Raw genomic sequence first — 24,407 nt, 5'->3', positions numbered from 1 at the left:
ACACATTTCGTGGCTTAAGAACCTCCGTGATTGGTACAAGTGCACCTCCACTGAACTGTTCCGGGTAGCAGATGACAAATTGATCGCCTGCCTTGATGGTGGCCACCTCCACTAGGGGATAGCATACTAATAAAAAGAAGGTGATAACAGGATCAATATGACTAAATTACAAGAGGGACGTCTACATCATCAAGCAGACTCCAATCACTACCCCTTACTATCCGCGTACCTTAAATTGAATGTCATTCCATTACCGTCTGCATTTTATCTATCGTTTTTCCTAAAATATTTGATTGACATCCTCCAATAAACAATGACTACTATAAGCAACACGCGAAGAAGGAGGAAGAACACGGAGTGACATCAATAAATCTACTACGAAAACAGTAAAACGTGACTTACAACCGCTATATTCGGTTATTTCTTTCGTATACTATACGGCATGGCCCCCACAAGGGAGAGGCTGACAGTTCTCTAGCCTAGGGGCCCGGGCTCAGGAAGGCCCCGGGTGACGAGCCGACCATACCGAGATAAACACAGATCACAAATTTTCTCTAATGGTAAAAAAAATCCATTAAATTTGGATAACGCTACTGCAGCGCGTCACACTGACTTTACCTTTAGCGATAGGTAGGGGGGCCTGCTTCAAGATGTGGGGGCCATGCTATACGGTCATCCCTATAGCACCGAGATGAAAAAAATACGCGTTGTTCCTGGAGCATTGCAGACAATAATGTTCCTTCAAGAATGAAAACCGAAAAAATAAACCAGTATATCGGCTATTTTCAATAATTGTTTGTCGCTGGCTTCCTGTAAACCGACAAGAACCGTGTTTTATTTACACATGAGTTTTATCTCAATAGATGTTGGACGGTCTTTAATATACGACCATATATTTCAGATTCAACATTTCACGGTGAAGTGTGATACGGCGAACTGCATACGTACAAATTTCCAGACACGTCTACTTACAGGTCCTTTTCATACTTCTATTTATTCTTTATTTACGCTGATTTTTGTTTAAATATAATACCTACCGATACCTATTTATTTCTTACCTAATAATATTCTACGCGTCCCTTTTTCAACTTCACTTTTATACAGTTATGCTCCGTCTAGTAAAGAACGTTTTCAATGTCTGAACACAACAAACGAAATGGCATTATTTTCTTTTTCGTTTTTGGGAGCAGTGTGTATCAATACGTAGTTTTATGTTTCATCAACGTAAGTATGATTACGTATAAATGATTATTGTTCTTTAGGGAAAATAAACTATTCTAGAGAGAGAAAACAAATATATTTGAGATGAAGAGAGCGAGATAGAATGAAAACCATGCGCAAATGATTATGGGAAGATGAAAGAATCCCATTGAGGGGGTAAATAAAAAAAAGAAAAGATGTTTTACACTACAAGAAGATAGTTTCCGCTTTATTTATGTATACGGTTGACCCTTCTGGCTCGTTTGTTCGCCTAATTGTCCCTTTTCGCACGAAGCCTCCTCCTGCCCACCCCGCCGGAGTCTGATGAGGATTCCTTTTTTTAGAATTCTATTTATTTATACTGCTTTAATAGAAACTGACAAGTGTTTGGACATGACATCCTCCGCTTTGAAAATTTTTAGGATACCGATTTGACAACCGATACAGGACATTATTATTCGATTATATAAGAGTGTAAGTCTAACACTGTCTGAAGTTATATAATTGTGTTGTAGCACATTTTTGAGCAAGTTATAAAACAGAATTTGTTTAGAATTATTTATTTTTGATTTTTTATTTTTGATTTGTCGTTCTTATAGCAATGCCGCTCACATCATCATCATCATCAGTCTGAATCTATCCACTGCTGGATGAAGGCTTCTCCAAGCTGATTCCACTTCTCTCGGTTCTGTGCGTTGCGTTGCCACGTACTTCTGCAGAACTTTATCATTTCAACGATCCAGCGGCCTATAGGTCTACCTTGCGGAGGTTCTGTACCTCTTGGATACCACTGGATGACTAAATTTGTCCAACGATTGTCCCTTCTTCGAGCTATGTGTCCATCCCATTTCCATTTGATGCTTTTAACTAACTCTATCACATCGCAAACCCTTGTATCCTTGCTTATCCACTCATTCCTTTTTTGTGTCCTTTCGCGTTATGCCCAGCATGCACCTCTCCATACCACGTTGTGCTACTCTAAGTTTCTGAATATCTCTTTTACTTAAATAATATGGAGTTTTCATCACTTTGCAAAACCCTCCGAAGAAAGAAAAGAGAAGACCTTCGTAAATTCAATGTAAATAAACCTCATACAAGCAATTTTGAATCCAGGGAGAAGTTTGAACAAAAACAAGCAATGCTTGTCGACAAGAGAATGGAAAATCACAGCACTAAAAGCAAAAGATGGTTCTATCATCAGAAATTGGGAACACTTGTTAAGCCAAGTTGAAGAGTACTACAGCAATCTCTACAGTGATGACACTGACACTACGAATGCCGCTCAATGAACTAAAAATGTTAATATAATCTTACAATGGTATTTTTTCCTTGAACTCCACCACCCGCCGTGTCTGTACAGCCGTGGATTGTGCACGGCCGACTTCCACAGCGCTGTATTGCGACATAATGAATATTTAATTGCTCAGATTTTGTCCCAAACGGAGCAGCACGGGACCGATTATTTGCAACCATGCACCTCGGTGCTTAAGACTGACTCTAGAAAGAAAGTGAGAAAGTGAGGTCCAGCTCTGCTGGCCGCCGGCGTGATGCGCCTTGTGTTCCCGCGTACTGATGCTCAAGATTTTAATCTGATTCTACGGAGGAGTCGGGATTATCCCGCTTCCCATATGACGCTGCAAATTTTTCAAATGCCGCAATATTGGCCTCTCTTGCAATCAGGTCCGCGTGGCCAATTGGACCCGTGTGAGGACGGACCCTGGCAAACAGTTCCGCTCGTTCAGATTCCATAAACGGGCAATCCCAGAGGACGTGTTCAGCGTCTTGTTGGTCATGCCCGCAGGTACAACCCGGCCCATCTTCGATTAAGCGAAACCTATAAAGCTTGGCGGCGAAGTTGCTATGGCCGTTTGGGTTGACATGGCTCTAGCCTAGGGGCCCGGACTTAGGGGAGGCCGGCGTGGCAAGTCGACCGGTTAAATGAGAAAGAGGTACACCACAAATTTACACTGATAGTAAAAAAGTCGCCTGCGGCGCAATTTTCTTTAATAATTATTAACATTAAAAAATATGTGGCTGAGCAATGTAATTGATGTGATATGATTATTGATATAATTAAATGATAATTCACGCGTAGAATTTTATTTTTTAATTATTATGTGTATTTCCTGACTTAGACTTAAACAAAGCTATTTATCCAATATGGAGAAGGTTCCATGTTATTTAGGTACCACAAACGAAGGTCTCGATCGCTTCATAATATGCTGAGTGCAGACAACTCAATAAATCAACTGGATTTATTTAAAAATCGCTAAAAATAAACGGAATACCTTTAACCCTGGGTTCTGTGGATACCACTTGGGGAGCACTACTGTAGAAAACCACACTGCCCTTAACCTTAGCGATAGGGGGGCCCGACATAGATCCTGGCATGGAGGGGCCATGGGTATCAGTATATACTTAATCCACGTTAATTGACAACGGCGAGAAGCAATATTGTCCGCTTACACTTCTTTTATACAATGCCTTTCCACCTAGAAGTAAATGGTTACAGATACATGTTAAAATAAAAAGGTTAGAGATCGTCGTGCATATTTAAGAACGCTGGTAGGTAACTATTAATTTTATTGTGCGCAGGACCACTAAAGCCTTAAAATACCGCATACAAGCGTATAATGAAATTATTAATCACCCCACACGTACTATAGTTAAACGTTGGTATTATTATAGTATGTATATAGTTGTGTACTCCTGCAATAGATCGCTTTGCAGAAAGCGAAAGTGACCGTCAGAGTGTTAGTAGGGGCGCCGGCGCCGTTAGGGGAGCGAAGGTAGACGAGCAGGGGTGGGTAGTCAGATCAGGTGCCGCGGCCGTTACATTGTGTCCAGCCTGTGGCCGCCGCTACATCATCCCTCATACATTAGCCCTAAATTAAAACCCTACGCAAAAATGGGGAGCTCACTGTGCTCGTGTAATTGAATTTTGAACAAGGTACCGAGGTGGCAAGGGTTGCGATGTCAGTTTTCTGAGTACAGACCGGTATACCGGTACACCGTACTAGGACTAGGTACTATACCGGTACTATTATGGTTATAATTTACTATTTAGTAATGTATACTAGAGAATGTAAATACGTGTTTGACAGTCAATGTCGGTTTACACATATAGTTGATTTAAATATTGATCGTAATCCGTTATTGATTATTAACTACATATAAGTACCACGCTGTCCCTTCACGAGGTGACATCGTTGTATTAGTTATAAAACTATTCAGATAATAAAAAAACACTTCTGGAATGTATAATAACATGCGGTTTTGATTTTTTTTTAAATTATTGTAACGTATGTTCTCGATTTCTATTAATAAAAACCATACATACGAAACAAAAGAACTACAGAAATAAGCGTACCTGTCATCAAGTCAGGGTTATAAAAATTAACAATATATAAAACTCTGTAATAAATAATTACAAGATAAAAAGAACTTTTTATATACAACGTTTTTAAATTTTCTGTTGAATCATATAAACTTGACTGGAGTGGCTTAAACGATCAAAAAATTTGTACTTGATAGAAATAATACTGAAAAGTCATTTTGACATGTCATATTGATTTCCATAGTAACGCACGTATATATTAATAATTTAGTAACCAATAATGGTGTCGAAATAACTTTTCATACAGAACAGAATTAACTGAAAATGAATTCAATTCTACTTAAAGATGGCTAAAAGTATTTAAAAATGCATTGGTATCGTATTCTAATATATTCTAAAAGTTTTAAATGTCTAGCTAGTCGGGACGTTAGTTAAAAATCGATTGCAAGATTTGTACCGGACAAAGAACCACCGGACGAATAGGAATACGACCTAAGAAAAACGTTGTAAAAATCCGAGGTAAGTGTGTATCGATATGATAGTCACAAAATAATATTCTAGTGTTATCAACAAATTAGAGAAATCCCGGTATAGTTATTTTAACCGGTATAATAGTCCCTGTGCTGTATGGAAAATATTTTCAAACTGAAGGTAACAAGTGCACGGTATGGTGTCTGGATTAATGACACCATCACGGATATTCTGCAAGGTTTAACGGATTACGATTATAAAAGGGAAACGTGTTTCATATAAAATTCTCCCATTTTAACGCATACGCAAATGTAAACAACGATCTGTGGAGCCTGTAATAAAATTGTTTATTTTGGCATAGTAAGTAATTATCTGCAAATCCTAATCAAATAACATTGGGGCGTAAACACGTAAACAATACTCAATATATTAATAACTCAATATATATAGGATGTATCAGTGTTGTTAAAAAAAAATTAGCTGTTGAATGTACTCCAGTCATATTAGGTCAAAATAATCCCTTATAATAATTTAAGAAAATGTTTTCTCTTTTTGTTTGATTAATATAAAACTTGTGAATTCAGTATAGTTGAAATAATTCCTCTAAAGGGGAGACTATACAAAATATATTATATGTACAACGATAATGCCAACAACATAGCAATAGTCAACACTCATCCATATTATGCTGTGCTACACCCGCGATCTTGGAAAATGGTTTTTTAGCTATACCTCATTAACATAATTTAATTTATTTAAATAATTAAATATAACAAAAACAATAATAATAATTTTATCGTATCTGCAACGGCTAGCGAGCTGTAGTGTAGGATAAATAAGCAAAGCTGTGGAGAAGACTGTCAGACAGCCAACTATCTGGGTCACGATCCACAGTCATGATTGGATAAGATGAATACATAACATTATAACTAAAATTTGGAGAGATCCTGACACCGGTTAGTAATTAAAATAAAATTAATATTATAATGGATTTAAGTTTGTTACTATTCCATTTGAATCGTTGTTGTCAGGCACTATAGGTACTGTTACACCCCCGTATGGTCTCCATTTGGGGATGTCTCTGTGTATCTGGAGAGGCCCGAGTCGGTATCAAATCCAACAAATAGTAAAGCGCTGATTACGAAAATAAATAATAAATAATAGAGCCGGCAATGCCGTAGCTTATGACGGTTGAAAAATATTGCAACGTCGCCGTTTTTCGACAACGCTTCTCGTTGAAAGCGAAACACAAGATGGTGGAGAATGCTGCCAACAGCCAAACAGTAAACACACACATTTCGTCCTCCGTAAAATAAATTATTAAAAATGTAACTATTATATAATATTAACGTAAATATACCTTGCCGTTTCCAAAATAATTCCGGTGTGTTATTTGTTCACCTCCAAGTCCTAAAATCCAGACGAAAAACCAGACAACAAAATAAAAGTGACAGCTTGCTATTCACTTAGGAAAATGGAGGGGAGTGATAGTACTTAATATGTATACTCACCAAAAGGCAAATATACACAGACAACGAATACTATTAACACTAACTTATATAACAAACCAATACAATAAAGTAGGTAAAAACTTTATCACCTACCTATTAAGTCAATAAAAAAATATATAACAAACAAAATTATTACTTTGATAAACTATTTCATGATTGTTTTTAAATTATGTATGTTCAATAAAATAATGTTACACTCTTAAATATGTATTACGAAATATTTATTGAACAAAATTAGTTTATAAAGCATTTATGCAATTATGATTAGTGATATCTATTTAAGGGGGGACATGCTCGTCGAAGGTCAAAATTGAGTTTTTATTGTATTTTCAAACCATGATCCTGGACACTCCTTAAACGTTGTAGATAATCTATTTATATAATTTTGAAGCCTTATTATCCTTTATAGTTATTTTAAACATTTGATGACTGCATAAAGTATTTTTGTTACATAAAATAGTATTCTTTTAAACCTCTCGCTCTAATGTTTTAGAATATAGTCATATTTCGGTACATAACTGTGCAGTGGTGTTAAGTTTTTTTACATTTATTAATTTTTAAACGCATTTATAAAACCATTAGTATAATTTATTACGAGATTATTTTTGTAAAATATTCACGATAAAAATGTATATTGATAATCTCTGTGATCCCAAATTTGACAAGAATTAGGCATTTTATTATTCAAAAAATCGGCAAGATTAACACATTTGAAGATAATTCTAAAGATACTTATTATAAGCTATGTTTTTGACCATTCAAGTGTGATAAACATCTTATGAATAATGATTGCTTTATAATAATTATTGACCTAAGAATAAGGTAGTGTTTTTTTGAAATACGCCATTTCTTTTGTCGTTCCCCAGTGGTTAAGCTACAACATACGGCCGTAGCCATAAATTGACAAACTATAATTAAAGTAGGGAGTAAAATTATGTTAACGCGCGTGTTTGAACATGTACCTAATCGATTTATTTTTTATTTTTTTTAAAACGGTACATGTTCAAACACGCGCGTCAATATCATTTTACTCCCTACTTCAATTATAGTTTGTCAATTTATGGCTACGGCCGTATGTTGTAGCTTAACCACTGGGGAATGACAAAAGAAATGGCGTATTTCAAAAAAACACTACCTTATTCTTAGGTCAATAATTATTATAAAGCAATCATTATTCATAAGATGTTTATCACACTTGAATGGTCAAAGACATAGCTTATAATAAGTATCTTTAGAATCATCTTCAAATGTGTTAATCTTGCCGATTTTTTGAATAATAAAATGCCTAATTCTTGTGAAATTTGGGATCACAGAGATTATCAATATAAATTTTTATCGTGAATATTTTACAAAAATTATCTGATAATAAATTATACTAGTGGTTTTATAAATGCGTTTAAAAATTAATAAATGTAAAAAAACTTAACACCACTGCACAGTTATGTACCGAAATATGACTATATTCTAAAACATTAGAGCGAGAGGTTTAAAAGAATACTATTTTATGTAACAAAAATACTTTATGCAGTCATCAAATGTTTAAAATAACTATAAAGGATAATAAGGCTTCAAAATTATATAAATAGATTATCTACAACGTTTAAGGAGTGTCCAGGATCATGGTTTGAAAATACAATAAAAACTCAATTTTGACCTTCGACGAGCATGTCCCCCCTTAAACGTCTTGGCTTACCTCAGTAGCTCCCTACCTGAGACAGAAGGAATAATTAATGCAATGTAAATTCGGTACGGTGCGTTGCATTTTATTTGCGGTAACCTTCGCTCATGACGCTTAACGACGAGGTCCTGCGGTTCACGGAATGTGAATGAGTAATGAGCCGCTTATTGGGTGGGGACCGGATCATTTGGAGCGGTCCGCGTGGGCTCTGATTTCATACATTCTCGCATTACGCAAGATGCCTGCATCATAAATCTCAATCACGGTGAGATTTTTATGTCGCAAGATAATGCTGTGAGATGTCACTACCGAAGGTGATAATTGATAATGATAAACTGTGATTGACATTTGAAAATTAAAACAGTTAACCTCGACAATTAATTCCGTGCCATGATATAATAGCGTCCTCAAAATTTGTTGCCTACTGATAATTCGGTTACTTTTCATTGTAGCGTGCTAGTAGTGGACCACGAGATGATTTTACATGAGACGCGTTTGAAGAGAAAAAATACATATAATAATCATAGTAATAAATGACAGATAATAAAACATTATAATTAAACATTAAGTACGTTTAATGTAAATATAATTGCATAGATAGGTCCTTAGGTTTTATGGGTCACATATAATATTATCGCACTAAACCTCATCAGGCGGCAAATCAAAAATTTAGAAAAATCAGAACATATCACACACGAAGTTGTGTGAAGCTGAGTAAAAAAGTTAAGAGAACTCGTAGCTATTATAAAGCGCAGACCTAACGAAATAAGAAGTAGGAGACGATATTATAATCCATTATATTATGATGATTACAGATTGCAAACGCTATAAATATAAGAAGTTTTACTAATTAGGTAACCTAAGTCGGTCGCCCATAATATAAGCTCATCTCGACTGCAACACATCGAATTTGATGGCGTGATTTTGTTGTCATTTACAAAACACATGTAACTTAATGTACATAAAGTTCCCACTACCATCCGTCATATATGTACAGCCGTGGATATCAGTGGCGAAGGCTCCATACTAAGCGATTATTTAAAGCCTACCTTCTAAGAAAACTATATCTTCAAGTATTTATTTCAAATTGCAATAAAAAAATATATAGAAAATTTTAAAATATTAAGAGTCATCTATTGTGTGAATTTGAATGTAGACTATGTAAATTAGCCGAGTTTAGAATCAAACAAAAAATTACAAGCGAGTGACGACATCTGTTGTTTTTCTTTGAATGACGATTGTCGATTATTGACTTCATAATCGAAAATGGTTTTCTATACCTTATATGACTCATGTCTTCGAGCAAGTCTACAAATTTTATCACGTCTTGGAAGCGTTCGAGTGACCGCCTTCCAACTCTTTTTGCAAAGTTTATTGTCTATGCCTGCCGCTTTAAATAATAATAAATAAATAAGATGATTTAAAAAAATAATGTCTATTGGGTTCAATCAGATATAATTATTAATTGATTTTAAAAATAACAAATAATTGTATCTCGTGATAATTATTTAGATTAGTTCAGTCATAGACAAACATAATTTATATCGTTTTAATTCAGTCAGATTGTTGTTCAAAACATGGTGGTATAGTTTTATTTTGTGAGACAATTCTGTGATTTATTGTATTCTGAATGTGGATAGATTATCTTTTTTTGTACCCTAAGTCATTCGTCAGTGCTTCAAATACAAATTATTTGTAAAAATGTCTAGTTTTCCAACTGAAATTGGTCATTGCTGTAGTACAGATCAAATTTTAAAAATATCATTTTCAAGTTTGACGTTTAACCAAAAATCAGAAATTATCAAAGCTGGAAGATCAACCGTTCATTTAAATTTGCATACAGCAAAAAAAACTTATGTTAGACATTTCCACAACAATTTATATGACAAATATTCGTTTTTGACTGGCAGTTGTCAATTAAATAAACTATATTGTTGGCCATGTATGCTATTTGCCACAGATAAGTCTGCGTGGAATTATTCTGGTATAAGTGATTTAAATAATTTGACAAATTCAGTGGTAAAACATGTGACTACAGAAAAACATTTACATTCAATCGTAAATCTGGAATCTTTTGGTAAAACTAGAATCGAATTTGCCGTTGATAAACAACAAAAGGCAATTGCTAGAGTACACAATGAGAAAGTCGACAGAAATCTTAATATAATGCGTAGATTGATAGATACAACAATTTTTTTGGGTAAACAAGAATTATCTTTTCGAGCACACGATGAAAGTGAATCATCAAATAATCGTGGAAATTTCATAGAATCTCTTCAATTTTTATCATCTTACGATTCTGTAATTGAAGGACATTTTAATTCATTCAAATCTTCGTGCGCCTTTTCTGGATTATCAGGTGAGATTCAGAATGATTTAATTTCGTCAATATCATCCGTAATTATTTCAGAAATTAAGGCTGAAATTGCAGAAGCTAGTTTTGTTTCTATAATGATAGATGAAACACCAGATATTAGTCGCCGTGAACAGTTAACAACCATTTTGCGATACGTTTCAAATAATTCTGTAGAAGAACGATTTTTAGGTTATGTAGACGTAAGTTCAGAGAGAACTGCCATTGTTTTGAGTTCACATGTATTCTCCATATTAGAAAAGTTTAATTGTAGTGAAAAATTGGTAGCGCAAAGTTATGATGGGGCTGCAGTAATGTCTTCAGAATTAAACGGAGTTCAATCAAAAGTTCGAGAAAAATGTTCTATGGCCATATTTGTACCGTGCCATGCTCATATTTTAAATTTAGTTTTATCTAGATCCGTTGAAAATGTTGCGGAATGTAAAAAATTTTTTGGACACATTAATAAATTAGTGAGTTTTTTTAATACATCTACAAAGAGAAGTGCATTGCTCAATGAAATAATGGATCGCCGTCTTCCAAGTGTTGCATCGACCAGGTGGCACTACCACTCTCGTATACTTAATGTAATACATGACAATAGATCTGATTTCATAACGACATTCGAGACAATACAGAATAATTCTTCTAAATGGGATGAAGATTCTTTAACCTTTGCAGATGCTTATGATAGTAAATTTAAAGAATTTGAATTTAACTTTTACTTAGGAATATTCTCCGAAATCTATGCCCGAACGGATATTTTATTTAAAATTATTCAAAGTAGAACTGTAAACATTTCTTATTCCATTAAAAAAATTAACGAATTTAAAAAATGGTTAGAGACCGACTTCCAAAATAGTTTTAGTAATTTATATAATAAATATAAAAACCTCTGTGAACCACCAAAAAAACGTCGCAGAAATGAATTAAATGATGAGCAATATTTTAAAATCATTTTTAAGGAGGTTTGCGATAACATTTTAATGCAAATGAACGATAGATTTGTTTCATTTGAAAAATTAAATTTTTTAGAATTACTTGAACCGACGCTATTTAAATCGTTTAAACGAAAATTTCCAGATAAACTATTTGAATCCCTGAAAAACAGTTATTCTGGTATTTTTGATTCAAGTCAATTGAAAAACGAACTTAAAGTCATTTATTCTTTACCAGAATTTCAAGATTCAAATTTAAGAGAGTTGTTCGAATATTTTAAAAACAAAAAATGTCTAGTGGAAGCTTTCTCACAGACTTATAAACTAGTCAAATTATTTTTAACGCTACCGACCACGACAGCGACGGCAGAAAGGAGTTTTTCTACTCTAAAACGTGTCCACACATATTGTCGAAATACTCAAAATCAAACTAGATTATCGAATCTTTCAATTATAGCTATTGAAAAAGAATTATTAATTAAATTAAAACGTGGGCAAACATTTTATGATGATGTTTTAAAAAAATTTCTGCAGAAAAACAGACGAATTGACTTAGAGTACAAATGATCATATAGTAAGCCTTTATATTAATTACCTACTGAAATATCTTGAAGTGTTTTGAATGGCAAAATGACAACAACGGCTTTTTTCAAAGCCACCAATGATATATTTTTGGGCGTATGTTACGTGTATGAATGTTTATGAAAATACATAATTTAAACTCATCGCTCAATTTTATACCGTCGGTGAGCTATTGAAATTTCAACGATTCAGTGTGGCGTTGTCATTAGTGTGCACATATTATTATTCATCAGTACTAATATCGTAAGTATTATCTTCTTATTTCCTGTAAGTATACCTTACAAGTGTGCTATTTTTCTCTGATCTCTACAGCTTACCTCTTCCCAAAAGTCACCCTTCGCCACTGGTGGATATGCACGGCCGTCTTTCATGACGCTTTAAACGTGCCTGAAAGAAATGATTTTAAGTGCTCATTCCGTCCCGAGACGGTGCCGAACGGAACTGATGCTGTAACCATGCACCGTAGTGCTTAAAGAAGAAAGTTAAGAAAGAATTTTTTTTTGGACTGGCTCTGCTGTCCGCTGACGTTAAGCGCCCTGTGTATCAGCATACTGAGTGTCACGAATTGAATTGGATGAATCTACAGAGGAGTCGGGACTATCCCGCTCTACACACGACACTGCAAATTTCTCGAATGCCGCAAAGTTGGCCTCGGTTGCTATCAGATCTCCATGTCCAATTGGGTCCATGTGAGGACGGACCCTGGCAAACAGCTCCGCTCGTTCGAGTTCCATAAGCGGGCAATACCACATGATGTGTTCAACATTTTGGTGGTCATGCCCGCAGGTACGAGAGTCATTTTCGGTAGAACTAAAACGTCTGCTTGTCGCACGTAAAAAAAAAAATTGACATGGGGCGCATGTGGTATAGCAAAATGTTATATCGGCGCATATGCGGATGCTTCTTCTTCATTCGTTACGTATAGCCACGTAACGTCACTTCCCCGGCAGCATCTCGTCTGTGCGCAAGTTAAGAAAGAGAGTTGCAACATCCCTATTTTTATAACCGTGTCCCAGTCGAGACGATGACAGGTAATCGTACTATAATCGTCAAATTTAGGCAGCTCTCGTGGTGCAGTGGGTAAGGCACTGGCCTTCCACCCGAGAGTTCTGGGTTCGATTCCCGGTCATGACAAAAACATTTATGTGTTTTTCTCAAAGCCTGGGTGTTTGTGATTGTTCAAAAATTACTAACAACCACCTTGTACGAAAAAGCAAGGATATGGTTATTATTAATTCTAAAAATAAAAAAATCGTCAAATTTAGATAGACAACGTCACTGCAAAAAGACAAATAATATGAAATTTATGTTGATTGTAAGAATGACAACCGAATTTTACCCAGCGATCGGAATTCGATAACGTAACTATTCAAGAGTCAACAATGCCAACTAACAAAAGGTTTGATAGATATTAAATTATTATATTACAAAATGCGACACACTAGTGATATTTATTCGATGCGCGTGGAAGTTTCAACAAATAAGATCGAAAATTCTTAGTATCGATGTAAGAACACTCCAAAAGTATTAATTGCCTTTTAAAACGGTACTTATGTATCTAGCTATTTGCTACTGGGAGACTCGGTAGTCTTTATAAAACGAATGAGTGCATCTCACACGAACGAAACGCGATAATTGAGAGAGATAAAAATCCAACGAGGAAAGTTTAATTGAAAAGTCGACCAACAATGGAAAGAAGTTTGCAGAGAGACGTTTCCATTCATTGTTGAAAGGCGTGAAAGCGTTCTACCCACTCGGGGGACTAGTTTATATGTCGTTCAACAACTTTATCATACAGCCACACATATATTTGAAAGCTCAAACTATTACATGGTGGTGATTCATAATAATACATTCAAAACTAGTTTAATGTCGACAAATATTGCGAGAATATCAAAAATGCTACAACATCATAATTACGTCAAAGAATCTGATACATTAGTTCACATCAAAAATTCTAAAGTCTAATTAGTATTTTTATGAAGGTCAACCAACGGACCAATAACAAAACTATATAATATTGATGAATACAATACACAAAATAAATAAATAATAAAATAAATAAACAAATAAAAAAGTGGTAGGTACAAGTCGGTTTATAGGAACCCAGGCGGGAATCGCACCAATTTTCATGGTCGATTTTAGCAAAATTCATGAATTCAAGAATGAAAACCTAATCTAACCTAACAAATAATCCAGTTATATCGGATATTTTTTTAATTTGTTTGCTGCTGGCTTCCTGTAAACCGACAAGAACCTGGGCAGCTCTCGTAGTGCAGTGCGTAATGCGCTGGCCTTCCACCCGAGAGTTCTGGGTTCGATCCCGGCGACGACACAATATTTATGTGTTTTTCTCAAAGCCTGGGTGTTTGTGATTGTTCAAAATTATTAACACCCAACTTGTACGAAAAAGCAAGGACATGGTTATTATTAATACTTAAAAAAAACCGACAAGAAACAAATAAATTTCTTAAAAATCGCACAGTGTTAAAATATTACCTAACTTAGGGCGACAGAGTGTGGCATTCCTATTAGGACCAATATGAACATCAGATTTAACGACTTACTGTCGTATGCATGAGATTCCCAAAAACCTTATAGGCTATATACTGCACGTTTGTATGCATGAGTACAAAACGTAATTAGCTGTTAAGTGACGTCACGAATGTGACATATCATGTGTCATGGTGTTCGTATTATAAAATTTCATTCCCCCATAAATAATTCAAAATTTTGAAATTGTAAATGTGTCTGGAAGTGTGCGAACGGTACCATATAAATTTAATAATTATACATGAATAATTATTATGAACTTTAAGTAATTTATCAGCTATTTTATCACATGTATTTTATAATTATTCTACTGTACGAAAGGTTGTATTGCCAGTAAACTTTTCCATTTGGTGGCAACACTGAATACATTTGGTGGCAATAGTGAATATTATTATGACTAACTTCACTTTAATTATTGAGATGTCAAAAGAGAATAAGAATAAATGACAGAAAATGCAAATGATTTAAGACAATAATATGTAATGATCTCTGTATAATATTATCATTTATACCAATCACCGTATGCTACTATTGATGTTTCCAGTGTATTTGAGAGTTGTGCCTTGTTTATTACAGTTATCTTACAATAATTAACTAGGTAGGTAGGTGGTACCGTAATATTTTGAAGAACGCAGAATGCTTACAATTGTATATTTTAATGCCAGATACAGCAGTAGATACATATTTTTGCGGTGGTTTAGCGGAGATATTTTATCGTAATCTTACGTAAGTCCATCTTATGTCTCCATGAGAAATATTGCAAGCGAAATAGGTACGAGGCATTTTATCGTTACCTACTATCTAGATTATAGACTAGGGATCAAAATTATACGTATTTTGTAAACAGCACGACTAGGAACTGTTTTTAAAGTTCGTAAATGTTTTACAGAATCTACAAAACGAATAAGGGCCTCAACCAAATGTTTGTTGCGATGAATGCAAAATTAAAATGACATTTGAAAGTGACAGCTGAGGCAGCCATTTTTAATGGCGCGTGACGTCAGATCGCTTACGTCACAAAGAGTGTTATTAGCTATTCGATGGAAAATCGGTTAAATAGCTTAAAAAGAATTTGGGAATCTCATACATACGGCCCTTAAGTAGTCAGGACACGTGCAGTGCATGGAGAACTATGCGACATATAGGCAGATACCTATTAGCTCCAACGGGATGAAGAAGGGTCGGACGTTCGAGGCTACGACGAGCTGACATGGAATGCTACTTATGCCTAGATGCATACAGAACTATCTACTATGGAATCTAACTACGACTTACCCTGATTGTTGTGCCAAAGTTAATGATTTGTGTTCTAAGTTAGAATTTTTTTAATCGCTTGTTTGTTTTTTTAATACTTAGGGTACACCTTTTTTCTTGTATGTATTTTTATAAGATTAGAAAAATGAAAGTCAAAAACCTGACGCGCTGACAGGCTTCTATAAAGTAAATTTTAATAAATTTCACAGCTACCTCAAAAAATATACCCAACATAATTTAATAATATGATCTCAATAGATGAAGTGCTAAAAGCCTCACTTACTTGCCTCAAAAAATATACCCAACAGAATTTAATAATATGATCTCAATAGATGAAGTGCTAAAAGCCTCACTTACTTGCCTCAAAAAATATACCCAACAGAATTTAATAATATGATCTCAATAGATGAAGTGCTAAAAGCCTCACTTACTTGCCTCAAAAAATATACCCAACAGAATTTAATAATATGATCTCAATAGATGAAGTGCTAAAAGCCTCACTTACTTGCCTCAAAAAATATACCCAACAGAATTTAATAATATGATCTCAATAGATGAAGTGCTAAAAGCCTCACTTACTTGCCTCAAAAAATATACCCAACAGAATTTAATAATATGATCTCAATAGATGAAGTGCTAAAAGCCTCACTTACTTGCCTCAAAAAATATACCCAACAGAATTTAATAATATGATCTCAATAGATGAAGTGCTAAAAGCCTCACTTACTTGCCTCAAAAAATATACCCAACAGAATTTAATAATATGATCTCAATAGATGAAGTGCTAAAAGCCTCACTTACTTGCCTCAAAAAATATACCCAACAGAATTTAATAATATGATCTCAATAGATGAAGTGCTAAAAGCCTCACTTACTTGCCTCAAAAAATATACCCAACAGAATTTAATAATATGATCTCAATAGATGAAGTGCTAAAAGCCTCACTTACTACCCACCAACAGCGGGTACTTAATACAAAATGGGCATACTCTAAAGGTTACGTAAATTATTCATGAATTTACCCAAAACTGTTGATGGTAATATTAAACGCAAACGGTAACAGTGACAGCTGACTACGACCTAATCATAAAAGGTTATTTTATAATGTTTAGAAGGGCTACTTACGATAAATTATTTGACACGACTTTAAAATAACAATCGTATTATTGACTAGCGTCACTAGCGATAACCTACCATTTCGTCCGCGTGATTTTTTTTTCAACCATGTCCGATCCTAGAGTTGGGTATTTCTTGAAAAAATCTCAATTTCGAGATTCAGGATTTCCCGAAATGATGAAATTTTGAATTTTCGATTCGGGATTTCCAGAAAAGAATTCTCGGGAATTCTCGAGATATCGGGAAATTTAAAAAAAAAACCTGTAAAAATCCTAAAATCAATGTAAAAACAGACAAATTCCAAAAAATATGTTTTCCCTGATGTTACAAAAATTTCGCTCATTTTGAGTCAACGTTGGCTTAATTGTGTTAAATTTCCCGATCAGTCTTTTAACGTTTTGTGTTTTCTGTCCACTTTTTTCATATAGACAATCGTTTATTCAATTAATATTTGATAATAAGGGAATCCCTCAATCAATTCTCGAGATTCTGATTTTTTATGGACTTTCCCAACGTGACCTCAGCACGTCTACCACAATGTATGCAATATGGTAGACTCTAAAGGCGAAGATGATTTTTGATTTTGGATGTGTATAAACATTTGGGAAAATACACAGTTTAAACTCATCGTTCAATTTTATATCGTCAGTGATTTATCGAAATTTCATCGAATTAGTGTGTCGTTGTCATTAGAGTGTATTATTTAGTTAGTAACATCGTATTATCTTCTTATTTCCGTAAATATACCTGACAAGTGTGCTCTTTTAATCTGATCTCTACAGCCTACCTCTTTCCAAAAGTCACCCTTCGCCACCGATAGGTATGTACATGTTTTTTTGTATTATTTTGTAATTTATAGTATTGAGGGATTTTAGACAAGCTGTACTTTACAACATCGGAGAAAAACCAACTATATATGGGGTGAGCTATTGCAAAAATTAGACTGCACTTAAAATCAACGGACTATTATACGACCTCCCAAGTTTCAGAGTACGAGTATGTTATACCTACCAAACTTTGCAATATAATAAGGGTTAATAAACAATAGTCATGTAATATGATGGAATACATACAGAATTACTCTAACTTGATAAAAACAAGTGTGGGGCATCAGATGGTCATAGGACTATGGACCTATGCTGGATATCACACACAAGACGTCAATAAACTAAGTAAAATTATATCACCAAAAATGAATAAAGAGGGACACGCACCTCGCGCCCTTCTCTATTGTTTTTAAATCGTTGTAACGCGTATTTCAGTTGAATAAACTTTAATTTTTAAGCTTTCGTAAAAGCTTATTGTTTCCTGAGCATCTTCTCACCATCTAGTCTAAATACATCTTTGAAGGTAAATCGCCTGACAATTACCTTCAAGACGACTGACTTTAAACGTAACAGCTGTGAATACTACTCAGGAGTTGCACAGAAGTCCAATCTTTGGTAAGGAGACGAAGGAAGGATAACACCATCAAACCACATCAGGTTTTTGTCAACCCAAGTTACGTGTTTCCTTTGCCGTTCTCCCTATGGGACATAACAGGACGACGACTAACTAGATTATCATATTTTGAGTTTTCGTATTCATAAAATGAAAAATTCAAAGAAAAAACTTTCTGAAATTTGGTACTCACATTAGACAGAGATAATAAAAATAATTAATTATAAGTCTCCGATGATCTGTATTCTTCATAAACGCAATCTTCATTAAGAGCAAAGTTTTCGAGCAGCATCAGACGACACGATCGTCGAAGTTCGTGTGGCCGATGTTTAATATTTGATAACTCTGCGAGATTTGGCAAACGAACGCATTTAAGATTAGGCGTCATTTTAATTCGCGATAACAAAGGCACGAAGCGTGGGAAATACGCGAAAACTGACCTAGTTCAGCGGGAGGGTGCGAGCGACGGCGGGGGTTGCCGAATAAAATGTTAGGGGTACCGAAATAAGGACACGAGCGCAGGGGCGGCAGGGGAAGGGGTTCTATTTTGGTCCTGCGGTAGTAGGGCTGGCAGATCATGCGTAAACAAAATGACCGGTAAGGATACTAATAAAAATTATTTTTAATGTAGTAACGTAACGGACGAAGTCACGGGTAGATGTTCATTTCAAGAATCAAAGCACGAAGTGTTTGGGCATGAGGAAGGTACGTGTAAAAGTGCGAGTGGTGCTCAGTAGTGCCGGATAACTGTGGACTGTGAGCTCCATAGCGAGTCCATAGCACGCTACGCAGCGTGTGCGGACTTCATATGTAAACAGTACCAGTATGAAAAATGTAGGTCATAGCGCATGTTTATCGGTTTTGTTTATCAAAATAATAAAACATGCAATAGGTATGACCAGGGAACTCATAAATAATGGGGACTGAAATATATAACGGGTAAGGCGATAGGAAGAAACTGGGTTAAACTTACACACGTGTCAATAATACGTTTAACGTCGAATACTGAAAACTGCTCTCGGTTTATGCATTTACGCTTATTTAATGTTGGTGTATTACACACACCATTGCACGTGCATAATACGTGCTTCATTTTCGTAGGACACTCACACATTCAAAATCCTGCTTCACCATGCGGCGTATTGAATATGGCCTATCGGTATTCTATTTATTATCTGTTCTGTGTGTATGACATATTAGGAGAAGATACTACTTATATATAAAATACCTAGAATAATAAATAATAATATCATGTTGTATAAAATTGCTGAAAACTATTTTGAGAGATTCGTCAATACATAAAGTATCATGTTATGGAGACATTTTTTTGGGTTATTCGTAACATAAAACAAAAAAGACCTAAGTACAATAACATTAACGATCATAAAATTTTTAAATTGCGGTTTCCCGAAGTATTTACTTCCGGGGGATAATGAACCATGGAGGTTTAAAAGGAGGTGTGAAAATAGGGGGGTATACGAAAAAATTGAATAGATTTATTAGGTACTAGCATAGGTATATGATTCATGATGAATAAAGTAATATGCTAATTTTAGCACGAGACGTGGCGATGGACCGATGAAAGTGGCGCGTCGGTATGTTTTCCTTACCCCCGTTTCAGACGGGACACCGGTGTCGCGCTCGTATATAATAAGGAGGCCATTGTATTCTAATAAAAGGGCCTTTATATTATGTTTATGAACGCCCAGAGCTAATGAGTCAACGCATAATTTCGCGATATAAATTAGAACATAAAACTGGCTGCGATCATAAAAACATGTGTTCTTGAGAATGTAGCGGCCGACGGAAAAGTGTACCGGACACGCTTTGACTCATTAGCTCGGGGCGTTCATAAACATAATACAAAGGCTCTTTTATTCGAATACAAAGGCCTCCTAATTATATACGAGCGCGACACCGGTGTCCCGTCTGAAACGGGCCTTATGCTCCGATGCTAGTACGTAACAGAACACAATACCCGTGTTAGTAAATAGTGGATTAGAATCCAGCCACTGGATGTGAAAATAGATCCAGTATATGGGGATAATAAATTGACCATTTGAACAACTCTTCTATGTAAAATAACCTGATAAGATAACCTCTCCTTATTTATTGACAGATTCGATTATGATTGAATTCGAAAACTTTCATTTTCGGATTTTTATATCGTATGAATTACAAGTGGTCAAAATTCGGTTATAAACAATACATATTCGGCGAAAACCCCTGTCAACGTTTCGGGAGTGAGTGAGTCAATGCCCCTTCCCGATTCGACCCTGCTTTCGCTTTTCCAGGACCGATCTCCCGGGCGACCTATTTCCATTCATACAAACAGTAACGCTGACGTACTTACTATCCTGCCGTAAAAGAAGCTTTGGAGTATCGAAAGTTTTTTTTAATTCACAAGATAAAAGAGACCAGGCCAGATAATTAATTAATTATAAATAAAAACAATGGTGAATTTTTTAACTATCAATATTATTGACAAAATATATTAACATGCGTGTAAACGATAAACGTATTATTTAAACAATTTCAAATACCGTAGTGATCGTTGAAGCAATACATCTCGACACTCATTATACTGCAGTCATTCTACAGTGACACTATGAAGGAAGTATGGAAAAAGTGATCCCCATTGGCATTGTTTGCTAGCATTGTAACAGGCGTTGTAGCATACATACAGTACAAATAGTACTACGAATCACTTTCGGTATCAATCAAAAATTATGCCACTATATAATGATTACATTGCGAATGGCGTATGGCCTATTCCACGCTTACATTTTGACGGTGATACTTTATGATAGTGACTCATGGCATTTTACGTAATCACAGAGCAATCGTACACTGAGCATCGATAACATATGTTTACGACGGATACTGGGTGTGCGGTGGGGTATGACTCTAGGAGTAACGAGGCGATAAGAGAGCGAACCAAGAAGCTTCTTATCACGCTGAGAGAGAAGAGGCGACGGTTGAATAACTTTAACCTGGCTTGGCTGTTCTTCAAGCCAACCGGATTCCAGTGTCCTAAAGGGCAGACATGGTCGAAGAAGAAGCGTATGGCACTGGCTTCCCATACCAGGGTTTCAATTCCCGGTAAGGCCAAATACACTTAAGTGATTTTAGTTTTTTATTTTAGATTTTAATTTTTTTTCTCAAACCTTTAAGAGTTTCTGTGATTATATCGCTACTAGTACTTATATCTACTACTATATTATTGTAATTTGGCATCATGTCTTGCTGTAGTGTTAGGTTAGTTAAGGAAAAAAATATTGGTATTTGGTATGCCGGGCTCAAATTTCATTTATTTACGACCTTTATTACGGCACAGACTCTTTAACGTTCTCCAATCATTGGTTAATTTTTCTCTCTATACGCGTTATGCCCAATATGCTCCTTTACTAAACCAGTATTAATCGTAGTTTCTTAACGTTATTATCATGCTGAAACAAATATTGATTGGAATGTTTTCTTTTTTTAGTACAAGCGTAGAGTATAAAAAAAAATCTGAACATTTTTGAGAGTCTCAACATGGGCTGTCTATACTTCATGCCAATCAAATTCTTAAGTCCTGAAAGGCCACTAAATACAATGAACTGAAAACATGCAAGAAGACTGGCGAACGACAAGGATTATTTGGGGGACCGTGTTGTGTTTATAGAAGAACACATCGACTAAGAAGGCGGAAACATTAGCCGGCTCGCACATCACAACTCGCCTCGTGTGCCTGACCGCCATAAATCAAAACTTCCGAGAACGGGCGGCAAGTGTTGCATGACACAAACTCGCACATCTATCTAGCGACAGTCGCGCGTAGCCTTCGAAACGTATGGATATTTCAATGCGGTGATCGGCGGGCCGGTATAGGAATGACCAATTCGTAGGTGTTTCTTTGTGACTTCGACCCTCCGACTCGCAGCCCGAGAAGGATGCAACATGTCGAATGCAACAGCCAGATGTTTTTTTCTGGCGAAACAGTTGCATTCGATCAATCTGCGAAGCTCCATTTGGCAACACGTGTTATGTTGTTTCGTTAAATAACGATGACGTCACATCGACATATTTGACACGTTTTTAGGCGAGACGAGTTCCAATGTGCGAGCCGACTTAAGGCCATACCTTAGTTGAGACACGGTCTAAAAAGATCGTCGCTAGGCGATTCGCGGATTGCGGGTCGCGGGTGCAAATGAGGCATGTGAAACCAAATATAATTTGTCTTATAAATCCAACATGTGTCCATTTAATGTTCTGTTTATTGTTTTATCAGTAACAATAATAATATATTCATTAACATGTTTTCTTTTTAAAGTAAATGGGTAACGTTTTAAGTCATCTTTACACGATTTAAGAATTATTACGGCCGTCGCCATCACGAAGTAAAATGACGTGCTTCCAGCTCTACATTCTCTCTCCGAATGGGAGCGAGTGCAAAATTTCGTCGCGCCTATGGTTGAAAATTATTTGCCGTTTCACTCATGAATCACCTTAAGAGCATATTTTTTTTATTAAAGTTTCGTACCTTTAAAATTGAGTTTGAAAGATTTCAGTTTAACCTACTATTGATACAAGCTCATCTACATACATGACCGTTTCATTGATTTAGGTTCCATCGTTTATTCTAATGTTAGCACCGTGAATGACATTTTGCCAGGAAGAATATCGCTTCATCGGAAGCCATTAAGGATTATCGAGTGCTGATTGAATGAAATTGTGTCCACCGTCAGTGGCGCACCCAGGATTTAATATTGGGAGGGCCCAAGGAGGAGAATGTAAATTAGTCCCATAGGCTCTTTTTCTTCTTCACAGCCTAATTTCTCGTTGTCTATTGCACTCGGTGTACCTACACCATGGTCCCCACATCCTGAAAAGGGCCCTCAGGCTAGGATATTTGGCGGGCCCACTACCTACCGCTAAGATTAAAGGCAGTGTGAAACACTACATTAACGTTTTTCAAATTGTGTTTTAGTTCAAATTAAGAGTACTTATACATAAGAATTATTAGCGATTTTCAATACATCCACTTTAATAATGGACCTGTCGAGTATCGATACATAATAATCAAAAAATATATTGCACAATAATGGAAAATGTTCATGGCCAAGAAGTATAATAGCGCCGCAGGCGACTTTTTTTACTATTAATGCTAATTTATGATGTGTGTTTATCTCACTTATCTGGTCAACCCGACACGCCGGCCCTCCACAACCCGGGCCCCCAGGCTAGGGCCCTGTCAGCCCTCCCCAGCCATGACCTACACCACTCCGGAATTCGGGTGGACACCGAGAATTTTTTGACATTTCCATTAGAGATTGAGTTTCTAAAACAACCCGACATTAGTGTTTCGAAATTTTTGTGTTAGAAATTAAAATCTAAGAATTTTTTCTAGAGGGTACTGGAGAATTTCAAATCATTTTTTTTCCGTGTTTTTATTTGTCTAATCTATTGGCTTTCAATTTCAATGTTTTTGGGGGGGCCAAGGCCCCTTGCCCCCCCCCCCCCCCTGGGTGCGCCACTGTCCACCGTTACTATGCTATGACCCTTTTAACGTCCAGTTTCCATTATACAATATAATATGTACGTAATATCGGCTCTCCCATTACGATATGCGATAAAAGCACACAGTTAAAATGGCATATTGAACAGTGAAATTTGCAACATTTTAGAATTTGCCTGATAAGCCACCCATTTGCTTTACGGTAGTATAATTATTTAAGGCAATAGCTATCTTCAACTCACTTGCTTCGGATATCGTTATATTCCACTTGCGTGAGTTAAGTTTCTATGGACGTTGTTTTTAAAATAACTACAATAAAATCATTCCAACGGTATTAAAATTAAGTGGTATACTGAGTATAAGTATATTGTCGTTACGCCTTTTTGGATGTATTTCTTACAAAACTATACAGACCGAGTCAATCTAAATAATTGATAAATAAAGACTTTCCCAACCCAACACTTTGTCTCTTAA

The 24,407-nt window shown here is 35.7% G+C and overlaps 1 protein-coding gene across 1 annotated transcript in view; it reads right to left on the bottom strand.

The window, feature by feature from the left end:
* LOC147066403 (uncharacterized) overlaps nucleotides 1-24,407 on the bottom strand; it is a 1,036,129-nt gene that overhangs the window by 603,094 nt on the left and 408,628 nt on the right. The gene's annotated exons all lie outside the window — the stretch shown is intronic.

This window comes from Rhyacophila brunnea, unplaced genomic scaffold, assembly GCF_057557595.1.
Source record: "Rhyacophila brunnea isolate RB1 unplaced genomic scaffold, BYU_Rbru_1.0 scaffold_5, whole genome shotgun sequence".
Taxonomy (NCBI): Eukaryota; Metazoa; Arthropoda; class Insecta; order Trichoptera; family Rhyacophilidae; genus Rhyacophila; species Rhyacophila brunnea.
Note: the sequence above shows the minus strand (reverse complement) of the source record. Positions and strands in the feature narration are given on the sequence as shown.